At 37.4% G+C, this 12,563-nt stretch overlaps 1 protein-coding gene across 1 annotated transcript in view; it reads left to right on the top strand.

The window, feature by feature from the left end:
- Positions 1-542: 542 nt before the first annotated feature.
- PLA2G4A (phospholipase A2 group IVA) overlaps positions 543-12,563 on the top strand; it is a 160,124-nt gene continuing 148,103 nt past the window's right edge. Inside the window, exon 1 of the mRNA XM_030873016.2 lies at positions 543-629. The gene's annotated coding sequence lies outside the window, so the exon portion shown is untranslated. The remainder of the gene's footprint in view (positions 630-12,563) is intronic.

Here is a 12,563-nt window from a genome sequence, read left to right as displayed (position 1 = left end):
GCGAATTGCATGATAACATCTCATGGATGATTGATAAAGAATAAAAAGAAAGAAGTCATCTTGTAAAGACACTAATTGATTCTTGCAGAATTTGAATAAATTTAAACAATATACCTTCTTTGTTACAGTGATATCAGGTATTTGAATTTACTTTGCATATTTCTAATTTAACCTGATTTGATTTTCCCCCCTAAATCTCAACATATGTATTACATTCTCCAGTATGCCTTGGGTTATCCATATTTTCAATTGAGTTCTTACTTGTTTGGAAAAAAAGGAGGAAGCAGTAACTACTTAAGGACAAGAAGTACTTTCAGACACACGCATACATAGACTCCATGTAATTTAGGACTGTTTAACTTACATATTATTTAAGCATGTTTTCTGACTTCAAACTCCTAGTTCTGATAAGTAAACATTTACATTTAAGATATTAGCTGCTCTGAGAACAACGCTTTTCCTCCCTTCCTCCTTAAATCCACCTTAACACATCTGCAAAGACGAAAGGAAACCAGCTCACATTTTAGCCCCTCCTACCAAGGATAAGACTTGAACTTCTCTGTGGTCCCGGGCTGAGAAAGGATCCTGACAGAAAGCTAGAGGCGTAAAGGAGCCTGAGGAATCTCATTGTAAGTCTGGGAACTGTAAGCAATATATTTACTCTTCCCTCGCTCGCTCCACTTCTCTCCCCGCCCTCCCTAGCTTTTAGTTTGTATCTTGCTTGGAAGGAAGAAAGAACGAAGGGAAGCCTAGGATTCACCGCTGTGAAAAGTCTGCATGTCCTCTGAGTTTTGAAATGAGATACAGATCAGGAACCTTAATTTCCTTCTAACAAATGCCAGTTTGCTTTCCTGGGTCTAAATGCACTGTGGAATCCGACGATAAGGATTTCGTTCCTGTACAGCGCCTAAAGAAAGCGAACGTTCAGAAAGGCAGTAAGGTGGCTCTACTTAGCGCTCCACGTGATGCCACCCGGTGGTTGCCTATTCCCATTATTGAGCAGCTTGCTCTTTGACAGCCCTAAGGATCTTTAGCGAAGAAATTTATCAACTAATTTAAGGTTTAATTAAAAAAATAGTCATTTCGGTTACTTACGCAAAGCATTCCTGGGTATTTAACGTGTGGCAGTGTTATGCGAAGAAACAAACAACATTGAAAAATTAATTGTATACTGACTGGTATTCTGATTCGTCCTTCTAAGTTATTTGACATGCCAGGAGAACAGAGCTCGAAACAAGATATTGGAAAAGATTTGCTTAAATAAGAAAGCTAAGTTTTGAGAGTGAATACTATTTTAGTAATTTTGTATTGGAAGCATTTGTAAAAAAAAAAAAGGCATTTGGATTTGAAATAATAGTGGTTTAGTGGTTTAACTTATTTAAGTTTCCTATAACTTGTACTCATTTTAATCTTAAAATTAGTCATTTTTACCTCAAAACTAGGACAAGAAATGCTCTTTATGTTGGTTGATGATGTAAGTAAGCACTTATTCATCTAAGGCAGATGGAGAATACTAGAGGCGGACCATTTGGATGGATGTCAATTCTAAGTTATGATATTTGCATATATGACCCTTTGGGTTCAAGGAGAATTTCTGTTTTGTTTTGTGTCTGTTTGCTGCATAAATTTGGAATTGTAGCCTAAGAGATGTTTGTAGTGAATAGTAGTGAAAGAAGCCTTGTTAAGAGTTTTAAAATTATGTTCCAGAGATCTCTAGACCTTGCCAGTCAAGTTTGATATTGGGATTAAACAACAGGTATTTGTTTCTTTCAGTGAGCAGAGGAAGAGTTAAATTTTAAGTTAAGCAATAACTGTGAAATGCATAGAGAAGCGTTTAATCTGCATTTGCAGCTTTACAAACTTCCTGTAGGGGAAGCACATTTTATGGGACAAGAAACTAAGAAACCTATTTAGTAATTTTCCTTGTCCCAATTAAACATAAATGAAAAATATCTCAAAAGTGACTTGCAATGTTAAAATCCTTTTTTTTTTTTTTTTTTACATTTTACGTTTATCAGTTTCTTGCTAATAGTACCTGATAAAGGTCATCCCACAGAGATACTTTGGCCTGTGTTTTCAACCCATCAGTATCATTCCTAGTGTCTCTGCTTAGAAAGCAAAGTCATAAAATGAAATCATTTGCATTTAAAAAAAAATATGTTCCAGGAATGAAAAAGAGGAAGAGAGAATGAGCTGTTTCCTTTTCCTGTCTTACGCCTTTTTATTTACCATCAGTTGTTTTCTTCCTCTTGCTTGCAGATTTTATAGCATTAGTTATTCTCAGCTTCTTCTTTTTAGTTTGTTTTATCACAGACTCTTTTACAAATCTTATGAAAGCTGTAGACTCCTTCCTAGAATAATGACACTTTTGCTCTCAAACATGCACAAATGTTGAAACCCCTTTAGGAATTTCACAAATCCCCCAAAACGATTCATGTCGTGTGAAAACATAGTATTTCTTAGAATTTCGGAGCTTTCTGACGATTTCAAATAATTAGCAAATTATTTTACTTATGAGTAAAGAACTGCCTCACAGTGAATATTGCACTTATTCAGTTAGTGTTCTGGAACTCTAAGTAATTGGTGTAATGGAAAAACTACTGCCTGGAAACCAAATGACCTAGATTCTAGACTCCACCCTGATAGTAATTAGCTGTACAATATTAAGCTTGCCATTTTTCTGTGACATCTGATATTTTTTATTGCTGAATGCAATAAGTAAAACATAATAGGGAAGTAAGATACAAGTTATTTTTTATTGGATTGTGGGATGTCTATATTTGCTGCTTTTGTTCCAAAATTCCTAATGATATTTCCCAGCATAATTATGTTTTATAACATTCTTGTTTATTACAAAGATAATTCATGCTTACTGTTTAAATCCTATTACATATAGAAATTGCAAAGAAGAAAAGGAAAATTGAACATATAGTCCCCGCAAGGGGTAACTACTTTTTTAAAAAAAAAAAATTTATTTATTTATTTGGTTGTGCTGGGTCTTTGTTGTGGCAGGCGGGCTCCTTAGTTGCAGCTCGTGGGCTCCTTAGTTAGGGCAGGTGGGCTCCTTAGTTGTGGCACATGGGCTCCTTAGTCGAGGCAGGCGGGCTCCTTAGTTGTGGCATGCGAACTCTTAGTTGCAAGGGGTAACTACTTTTAAAATTTTATTCATTCAATCAAAATATTTATTGGGTAACTAGCATGCATAAGCACAGAGACAAGGAATTCATATATATATATCTATTTATGCTTCTAGACGTTTTTCTACACATACACTCACATGTAGATTTTATAGAGTTGTGATCACACTTGTTAAAAGATAAACTGAGGCATATTAAAACTTTTGAGTTCATTTGAGCAAAAATTGATCGGCATGGGGCAGTGCCCAACCAGAAGTGGTCAGGAGCACTATATGGGAGAGAATTTTATAGAGAAAAAGCAGAAGCAAAGTAAGGAATTTATGGATTGGCTACAGCTTAAAGCTTAGTTGGCTCTTTATGAATGACTGTCCTTAGGTTTCAATTTTGTACCTTCAAGGCATTTACCGGCTTAGATTTTGGTTTGCTGATGTAGGCTGCAGTGGCATTAGAGTCACCTTAGTCTAATGGCCTCCTTGTTTAATTAATTTAGCACACTGCTGATGCTGTTTCATAACATGCTTCCACTCAATCGTGAGATTTTCTCTTAAAACGTATTTTTATATTCATGTGTTATTTTATATTCATTCATAGCTTAAATATTACTAAGTCCCTACTATGTGTCAGCCACTATGCAAGTGATGGCAATCTAGCCATGAGCAAGAGAGTATGGTTCTAAGATGTAATTTTTAGTCTATGGAAATGTTGTATTGGCTGATTATAAGTTGCTGGATATTTAGGTGGATTAAAGTTTTCTACTATTATAAATAGTGTTTCATTTAGGACCTCAATATAAATGTTTGTATACATCTTTGTTTATTTCCTTTGGATAGATTCTTAAAATGCATTTTTCAAGTTCTAACAAAAGTTCCACTAATTACAGGTTATGAGATCATAAGCCAAATGCTTTATCAAAATTTTCTTTTCTCATCTGTAAAAGAATAGTAATAATAATAATACTAATTGAGTATTCAGAGGATTTAAAAAGCATTTAGCAAAATATTGTAGAGTACTAGTTATTATTATTATTATTATTATTTTTTTGCGGTACGCGGGCCTCTCACTGTCGTGGCCTCTCCCGTTGCGGAGCACAGGCTCCAGACGCGCAGGCTTAGCGGCCATGGCTCACAGGACCAGCCGCTCCGCGGCATGTGGGATCTTCCCGGACCGGGGCACGAACCCATGTCCCCTGCATCGGCAGGCAGACTCTCAACCACTGCGCCACCAGGGAAGCCCCTAGTTATTATTTTTGACATTTTGCTCTTGAGAAAGATTGGATCCATTTATCAGTAGTATAAGAGAGTAGAATTTCCCTAATCCAACATTGTGTTATCACTCAAACAGAACAAACAACAACAAATCCAAAAACTGAGACAATTGTTATATGAAAATGGTATCTTGTTTAAATTTGCATTTTTTTTCAGGAATAAGGTTGAACAATTTTCATGGTGGACACTTGTATGCCTATGTTTACGAATTGCATCTTTCAATGTGATTTTTAAATCTTTTTTCAGTTTTAATTTCTAATATGGTAAATATCCATGGATATAACTCACATAATCAAAGGCCCTTGGGGGTCCTCAATAATTTTGAAGAGTGTTAGGGGCTTTAACATGAAAGGCTAAATTTTGAAATGGAAATAGAAATTCTGTAAACATTGATTTTTTCAAGTTTAGAGGATTGTTCTTGTTTCCTGATACCTTTTCTTTAACAATGGGTGAGATGCATAGAAAAATGAAAGCAAGTCATTTTTATTCTCACTGTCTGTCACCTACAAAATTCAGGGGACTTGAAGAGGTTTCCGAGAAGAGGGCCAAAACCCTTGTAGAATCTCCCACAGCTTTAGGAACATCCAGGCTTGCTTAATGCAAGAAGATGGAGCTAGAGATAGGTCTAAAGGTTACAGGATGATTCTTTCGAAAGGTTTTGTAAGAAAAATGGTGTCCATGTTTGTCAAGAACCAACTTAGAGAAAATGAATATAAGCTTTAGACCATTCATCTTGTACTCCTTGGTGACTAGGGCAGTGACAGTTGGGAGAACCAAAAGGTTGGTTCAGGGCTTCTTTCCAAAGAAGACATTAAATAGAGCAGATATTGTTCCTGCCTTTTTTTTTGCGGGGGGGGGGGGGTACGTGGGCCTCTCACTGTTGTGGCCCCTCCCGTTGCGGAGCACAGGCTCCGGACACGCAGGCCCAGCGGCCATGGCTCACGGGCCCAGCCGCTCCGCGGCATGTGGAATCTTCCTGGACCAGGGCATGAACCTGTGTCCCCTGCATCGGCAGGCGGACTCTCAACCACTGCGCCACCAGGGAAGCCCTGTTCCTGCTTTTTGATACCACTATTTGCCTGAGAAAAAGAGATGTGCCCAAATTTTGCTACTCTTGCCATTCTGTGATTCTCAGTTTTTTGGATTCTCTTTGATTCTTAGTCTACCCTCAGAACAATTCTTTGAAAATACAGTTTATCTCTCCTCTATACAAATATAAAATAAGCTTAAATATTGATAATTCAGTGCTCGCCATAAGCGGATTTATGAAGCTGCACAACGAGTCTGATCACTTATTGAATGAATTCAAATAGCTTTAGAGAAACTCAGCAATCACCTATAAGTGATCCTCGTCAGAGTTTAGTAACCACTGAATCAAAGATGAAAGGCTGAAAGACCAAGTTGCACTCCTTTTCCTTCCATTCCCTTCTTAGGGGGAAGGGAATGCACTTGTAAATCAGCTGCTCCCTTTTCCTTAATCTTCCTCTTCATTTGCTTGACTTCTGGAGTCTATAGGGAAATTTAGGTATTTTTAGGTAACAGTGTGTTTTGAATTAGAAAACAAATATCCAGGGCTTCCCTGGTGGCGCAGTGGTTGAGAGTCCGCCGGCCGATGCAGGGGACACGGGTTCATGCCCCGGTCCGCGAAGATCCCACATGCCGCGGAGTGGTGGGCCTGTCAGCACGTCCGGAGCCTGTGCTCCGCAACGGGAGAAGCCACAACAGTGAGAGACCCGCGTACAGCAAAAAAAGAAAAAAGAAAAGAAAAGAAAACAAAAATCCATAATATGTGTAATTTCAGTACGAAAAACTCATGTATTTATAACAGTTTAGTTTTTCATTTTATTATTTAATTTACAATCTGTTTTCTGATTACCTAGTTTGAAAAAAAAATCAGAGGGACAATAATACCTTTCATTTGCATAGCATTTTGTGGTTTATAAAGAGATTGCTCAAGAACTTTGTTCCCACAATAAACATGTAGGTTCGCAGAGCAGATATTCACATTTTGCAGATGTGAAAAGAGAAGTGTTGGAAAGTTAAATAGCTTATTTAATATCCGAGTCTTATGATTTCCATTTTGATGCATTTTTATGCTTCAATTAACTGATTGGTTTATATTTCCAGTTTTGATGCGTGTTATTTAAGACTGTCAACCTCCCCCTATTTGTTGACACCAGAAAAATTATAGGGGAAGAACCAGAAAGTACACATCCTAATGCACGTTTCCATATTAACTCAATTGTTCTGTTCTTATAACTGGATTACTGATTGACATAATAGAAGAAGTTGCACAGATTTAAGAATGATTGAAGAAGTAGCATATGATTTAGAATTTCTTATTTTGTAACTATTTAGCATTTTATAAAGATATATGCCACTTTAAGACAATAAAGTATATGAAGTTTAATCCAAAAATACAAAAGAGATGTATTATGAGTTGTATAAGAAACACTAATGCTACCAACGGTTTTACTTTCATTTGGTAATAGAGCATTTTTTTAGAATATTCTGAGTATAACCTACAGAGCCTATGGTTCTTTTTGGCTCTTATTAATCCTGGTGGTTGGCATAAAGCATTTGTATCAAAATGGTTACTCTGACCTTGGATTTATCATTTGTAGGAAAAAATCATTATTATTTTACCTTTCCTAACAACCCAGTAGCTTATGGTATACCAGGTATTCCTTTTCAGGAGTAAAAATCAACTTTAGTTATAACGTTGGCTTATTATACATATGTATAACTTCATAACAAATAATACATAGTAGGTCATGTTTGACTGCTAGATGCAGCTGCACCACTAGAAACATTAGGTCAGCAAATGGCTTCTGAATTTCAAAGTCAGTAAATTGACACACTTCCTATTTGCCTCATACTTTTACATCCACAGCTTTAATAAGATAAGCAAGTTGGGCGCAGTACCTTGGCAATAAACTGGGATGTTAGACTCCCGTGTGTATTCTTGTGGGATTCCTGGATCTGTAATTGTAGAAGAGACAATGTCTGCCTGGGTTAGTCTAGGGGCAGGAAAATGGTGTCTTTAAGTTTTCTTCAGGCTTTCTCTTATTTATTTATTTATTTTTTGGCCATGCTGCGTGGCATGCAGGATCTTAATTTCCTAACCAGGGATCAAACCAGTGTCCCCTGCAGTGGAAGTGTGGAGTCTTAACCACTGGACCACCAGGGAAGTCCCCAGGCTTTCATTTTTTATTACTTGAAACAAAAGGGTAATCCATTTTGTGAACTGTTACATGTAGTTGATGCAATATTATGAAAGTAGTAAGAAAAGTAATTTACAGCAATTAAGTAAGAATTTATAGAAAAGTACTCTGGGGAAAAGTATCTAAAGATGTATGTGGTTATGAGGATATGCTGTGTAGATTCCGGCATCTATAATTAAGATATCTTAATATCCATCAGTCCCTTGTTATTATCTACCACAAAGCTCAAACAGGTATCAACTTCCTTTCCATTTAACTGTCATGAAGAAGAGGCAGATGAGTTTAAAACTGGTTGAGGTCATGAACTTAGTTCTCAAAGAGGTAACGGTAGGGCATTTCTGTAGGTCGTGGAATAGTCTTCAAAATCACTACTTTCAGTGTACAATGGGAATTCATGTTCAAATATAACTTCAAAGTATCATTATATCATTGATTAGTAGAAGATGCTATTAACACATTTTAGGAAGATTTCTCACAGCAAATTTAAATTCTAATTTAAAGAGATTTCTTAGTTAATTAAAAATTTAGTTGCAAAATATTAAGATGGTTGCTTATAATCTGCTGCTTGGTACTTAATTTTTGAGGTAGTGACAATCAGGGATTTAAATTTAAAATATATAAAAGTCCACAATGTTTATATGAGATTTCTTTTTCTTATCCTTATCACTGACGATCCCTCTGTTAATGAAAAGCAATAAAAGAATCAGTTTTGTGAAACTCATTCAGTGTTTGCAGAAAATTTTACTATCTGCTTAAATTATGTGTTAAATTGACAAGTTGGCTTGGTTGATTAATACCTTATGAGCTATTGTCACAATGAAAAGAACATTCTTGTATGAATTACAATTTTCTGTGAAGAAAAGAATTTCTAGATACTATTTCATGAATATATGTAGCATGCCTAGGAAAAGAGTAGGAAAAATGTACCTTTTTAAATACTTAGAAAAAGAAGAGGTATTAGAAGCAATTTAGATAGTCTGTACTCTCTTTTTCACTTAAGAATTTTACCTGTTGGATCAAGAAAAAAAAAGGCAGATGCTAATATAATCCAGGAATTTTTGATCACTGGGCTATGTGCATTTATTCCTTCACCAGTTCAGTACGTTTTAATTAATACTACATGCTAGGCACTGTCCTACATTTAGGGCATACATGGGTGAATAAAGAGTTAATTCCCTCTTGGAGGAGAGAGATGATAATTAAGCAAATAATAAACAAATAATAAAAGAAGCAAATGGACTTTAATAGTACAGGCTAACCTGGGGAGGTGAAGGATGGAAAGGTTTCCCTGCAAGGTAAAATTTAAGCCGAGATGTGAGAGATGAGAAGCCAGGTGTGGGAGGTGCCTAGAGTGAGGGTGGTGTGGCTCAGATGGGGGCTTCAGGTAGAGAACAGCATTTGTAAATGAGCCTGCAAAGGAACAACCAAGATATCAGATGGAAAACCAGTAGTTAGGATGATGTCACGGGAACAAAGGAGGGAAAGTGCTTCCAGAGAAACAGAGGATAGGAAAGTGATGACCATATTTGAAAACTTGGAGGTCATTAGTGGTCTTTTTTTTTTTTTTTAAATATTTATTTATTTGGCTGCGCCAGGTCTTAGTTGCGACATGCGGGATCTAGTTCCCTGACCAGGGATCAAACCTGGGCCCCCTGCGTTGGGAGCACGGAGTCTTAACCACTGGACCACCAGGGAAGTCCCTCATTAGTGGTCTTGATAAGAGCAGTTCCAGTGGAGTGATGGGGACTCAGTGAGATGGCAGAAGGGATAGGAGTGGAGGACTCTGAGGACATGGATAGGTACAGTGGGAACAAATGGCCCTTTAGAGAAATCTGTCAGTGAAACCCAGCATAAAAATGGAGACATGGAGGGAAAAGGAATATGGAGTTATGGGAGACTGTAACAAAGCTAGCCAATCAGATTTTCCAGTAGAAGGTAAAGGTTGATGATTCAGAAAAGAAAGGCATGGCCATCAGAGGGAAGTACTTGAAGAAGATAGAGGGATTTTGCGTCTAGAGAGCCATGTGTGGGGCTAGGTCCGCAACACAAGGAGGAGCTCCTTCGTGACAGGGAGAAGGAGAACCCAAGTGCCTGGGCAGAGGAGTTTGCAGATTTGCTGGTGGGAAAATGGGAACTTCCCCCTGGTGCCTTCTGTTTTCTCAGTGAAGGGAGATGAGGTCACAGCCAATAGTGAGGGTGAGGTGAGGCGAGAGACTTGAGGGGGAGAGGAAAGTCTTTCTAGCGTGGGACTTCAAGGGCACCAGGAAAACTTAGAAAGGCGTTGTGTAGTGGTGAGAGCCTCTTTGAGTTCTGAGAATGTAAACCTAAGATTAAAAACCAGTCTGCCAGGTTAGGTCGTTTTTCTCCAGCTATGTTTAAATGCTAGGAGCAAACCCAGAGAAGCCAGAATGGTTGAGTTTTGTTAGAGTGGGTTTTTTTTTTTTTTTTTTTTTGAGTGTGAGTTTCTAAAGAAAGAAAATCTGGAAATCCTTAAAATGAACAACCAATACACTAAGCAAACAAAACAAAACACCTAAAACAAAAATGCCTAGAAATTCATGAACTTGTAGAATACAGATCTTTTTATCTAGGGTAATTATTAACTAGTAAGGAACAGTCACAAATTGGCTTGATTTCCAACATTTAGTCGGCAGGGATTCAGTCTTTGTTCCTTTCAAACTCTTGGTTTCCTTGCCTAGCCAACTGCTAGGCCCAGTTCTACACTTCAGCGAATCTCAATGCCTTTACCTGTTCTAGGAGCCATCATGCTAGGCTCCGTTTCCTTCTTAGTTGCTAGAATTGTTTTCAGTTCTGAATGTTTAACCGTGGCCTTGCCTGCCTTTCTTGGATATCTAGCTAAGTTCCTGTGTAGAGTTTATATCTTACCCCTCAACTTTGCCTACTTCACTCCTGCACTAAGGCCACCTTGGTGCTCCCTGAAAGACAGTGCTTTGTAGACTTGGAACCATTACAACTCTGCAGTGTAAAGAGGGCTGAGACATTCAGTAGTAATAATCAACCATCGAAAAAGAGGGTCTTTCTTTTACAGCTCTGTTAGCAGGATGTTCTTTCTTCAACCTGACAAAAATCCTTCATTTTGCAACTAAAAGTCATTTCCTTCTTTTTTTTTCAATCTTTAGAGTTTTAGAGAACAGCTGGTTATCATAATCACCATAATCAAACTGATATTTGTTTTTAAGAACTAAAACAATTTCATTGCAATACTGACTCTTGTATTTCCTTGAAGTTTAAAAAAATCTTGTTTCAATAAATTTTTAATTCATTAGCCATTTCTCATAAATCCTTCTCTTGAAGTGCTTTAGTTTTACACTGTTGATGGCCAGGTGCTTCCATGAATGGAAGCAGTGAGTCTGTGTGGGTCAGGCTGGGCAGGGAGGTGGGGAGGACAGATGCACTTGAGTTTGCTTCTGGCTCAGATGTTTCCCAGATGCACTGCTTGGCACTCAGGAGATGCCTCTTTGTCCTCCTTCCCTCCCTACCTCAATAAGAGGTCTATCATGTGTTGGAAAGTCATCCTACACTTTATTCCTGGTTCTGCCCATATTTCCTTAGGCTGTGGTATAGATATAGTTATGGAACTTCTTCCTGTCCAAAATGAAGGGGAGAGTGTAACATTGCTTATGTTAATTTCATATTTTTACAAAACCCATTGAGGCATTATATCTCATCAGCAGAAGCTCAACTGAAACATTCTTACAGATTTTATTAATATCCTTGGCACTGTTCTCCATTGTTGATCAAAGGTTGAGGAAATGTATATTTCACAATTTGGAGCAAATGAGTATTTCTAGTTCATTTCAACCTGTGTTTATTATATGTAACACCTAAATATTCAGGTTGGGCTTACATGTTTATTATGGTGCTAGCAGAGTACAAAAATAACAGTTTTCTATTGCTTTACCCTTTATAGTGCTGAAAGTTATTCTGTCTTAAAAAATTTTACATTGAACTTTAGACTTGCATAGATGTACTCCACAGAAGTAGAGAGAGAAAACCCTTCGATGCATACATTGAGACCATTTAAGAGGTCTACTACACTGCATAGATTCCATGTATTTCAATATTATTGGTTTCCTTTGTAATCCAGAGTTTTTATTTTAAGAACTTTATAGTGTCAGACTATATCATGGGGTCTGTAGGCTTCACCAGACTGCCAAAAGGATTCAAGGCATAAAACATATTAAGAACTCCTGAGAATTTCCCCTCAAATGCATACTTTCTATGTACAGAGTTCTTAATCCTGCAAAAGATTGAATTGCCTGTTTATTTCAAAAGTGAATTGCCATTCACAGTGTCTAGAAGCATGTTTCTAAAACTTCTTACAACCTGAAAAAAGAATGATGAACTTGAATTCCTATTGTACGTTACACAATCCAGGACTTGTAGAATGCTCGTGTCATGGTTAGTGGTTTAACTTCCCAGTAACCCATGAGATGGGTGGGTGTACAGTGCCTCTGATCTTCCACAACTCCTGCTATTTTTTTCTGTCATTTTTTTCCACTTCAAGATCATAGTCAACATCCATATTTTAGTTACAAGATAAACCTCATGGGCTGCTTGAAATAGTTATCGTGTTAGTTGAGAAGTAAAACAACTTCAAAATGTTATAACTCATCCAGTAATAAACTGTCTCTCATGAAACATTTAAGCCAGCATGACGGTTTTCCTGGGGGTTTTCCCTGGACTGTTTTCTTTAGAAAAAGATACGGCTTTCCCTGCTGTGGCAATCTTGGGTACGTCATAAAAAGAGGCAGCAATTAAGGAGGGAGTGGAACCCTCAACAAAACACAAATACTCCCTAGGGGAGCATATTTGCAAACCGTCTGGTCTGGAGAGAGAAAGTTGTAGAAGTAAATGCACTTTTCAAAGCCGATTCCTTTTCCTGGCATTTTTTGCCACATTGTTAGGTATATTTC

This window comes from Globicephala melas, chromosome 1 (assembly GCF_963455315.2).
Source record: "Globicephala melas chromosome 1, mGloMel1.2, whole genome shotgun sequence".
NCBI lineage: Eukaryota > Metazoa > Chordata > Mammalia > Artiodactyla > Delphinidae > Globicephala > Globicephala melas.
The sequence above is the reverse complement of the archived record's forward strand: the minus strand, read 5'-3'. Positions and strand labels throughout refer to the sequence as shown.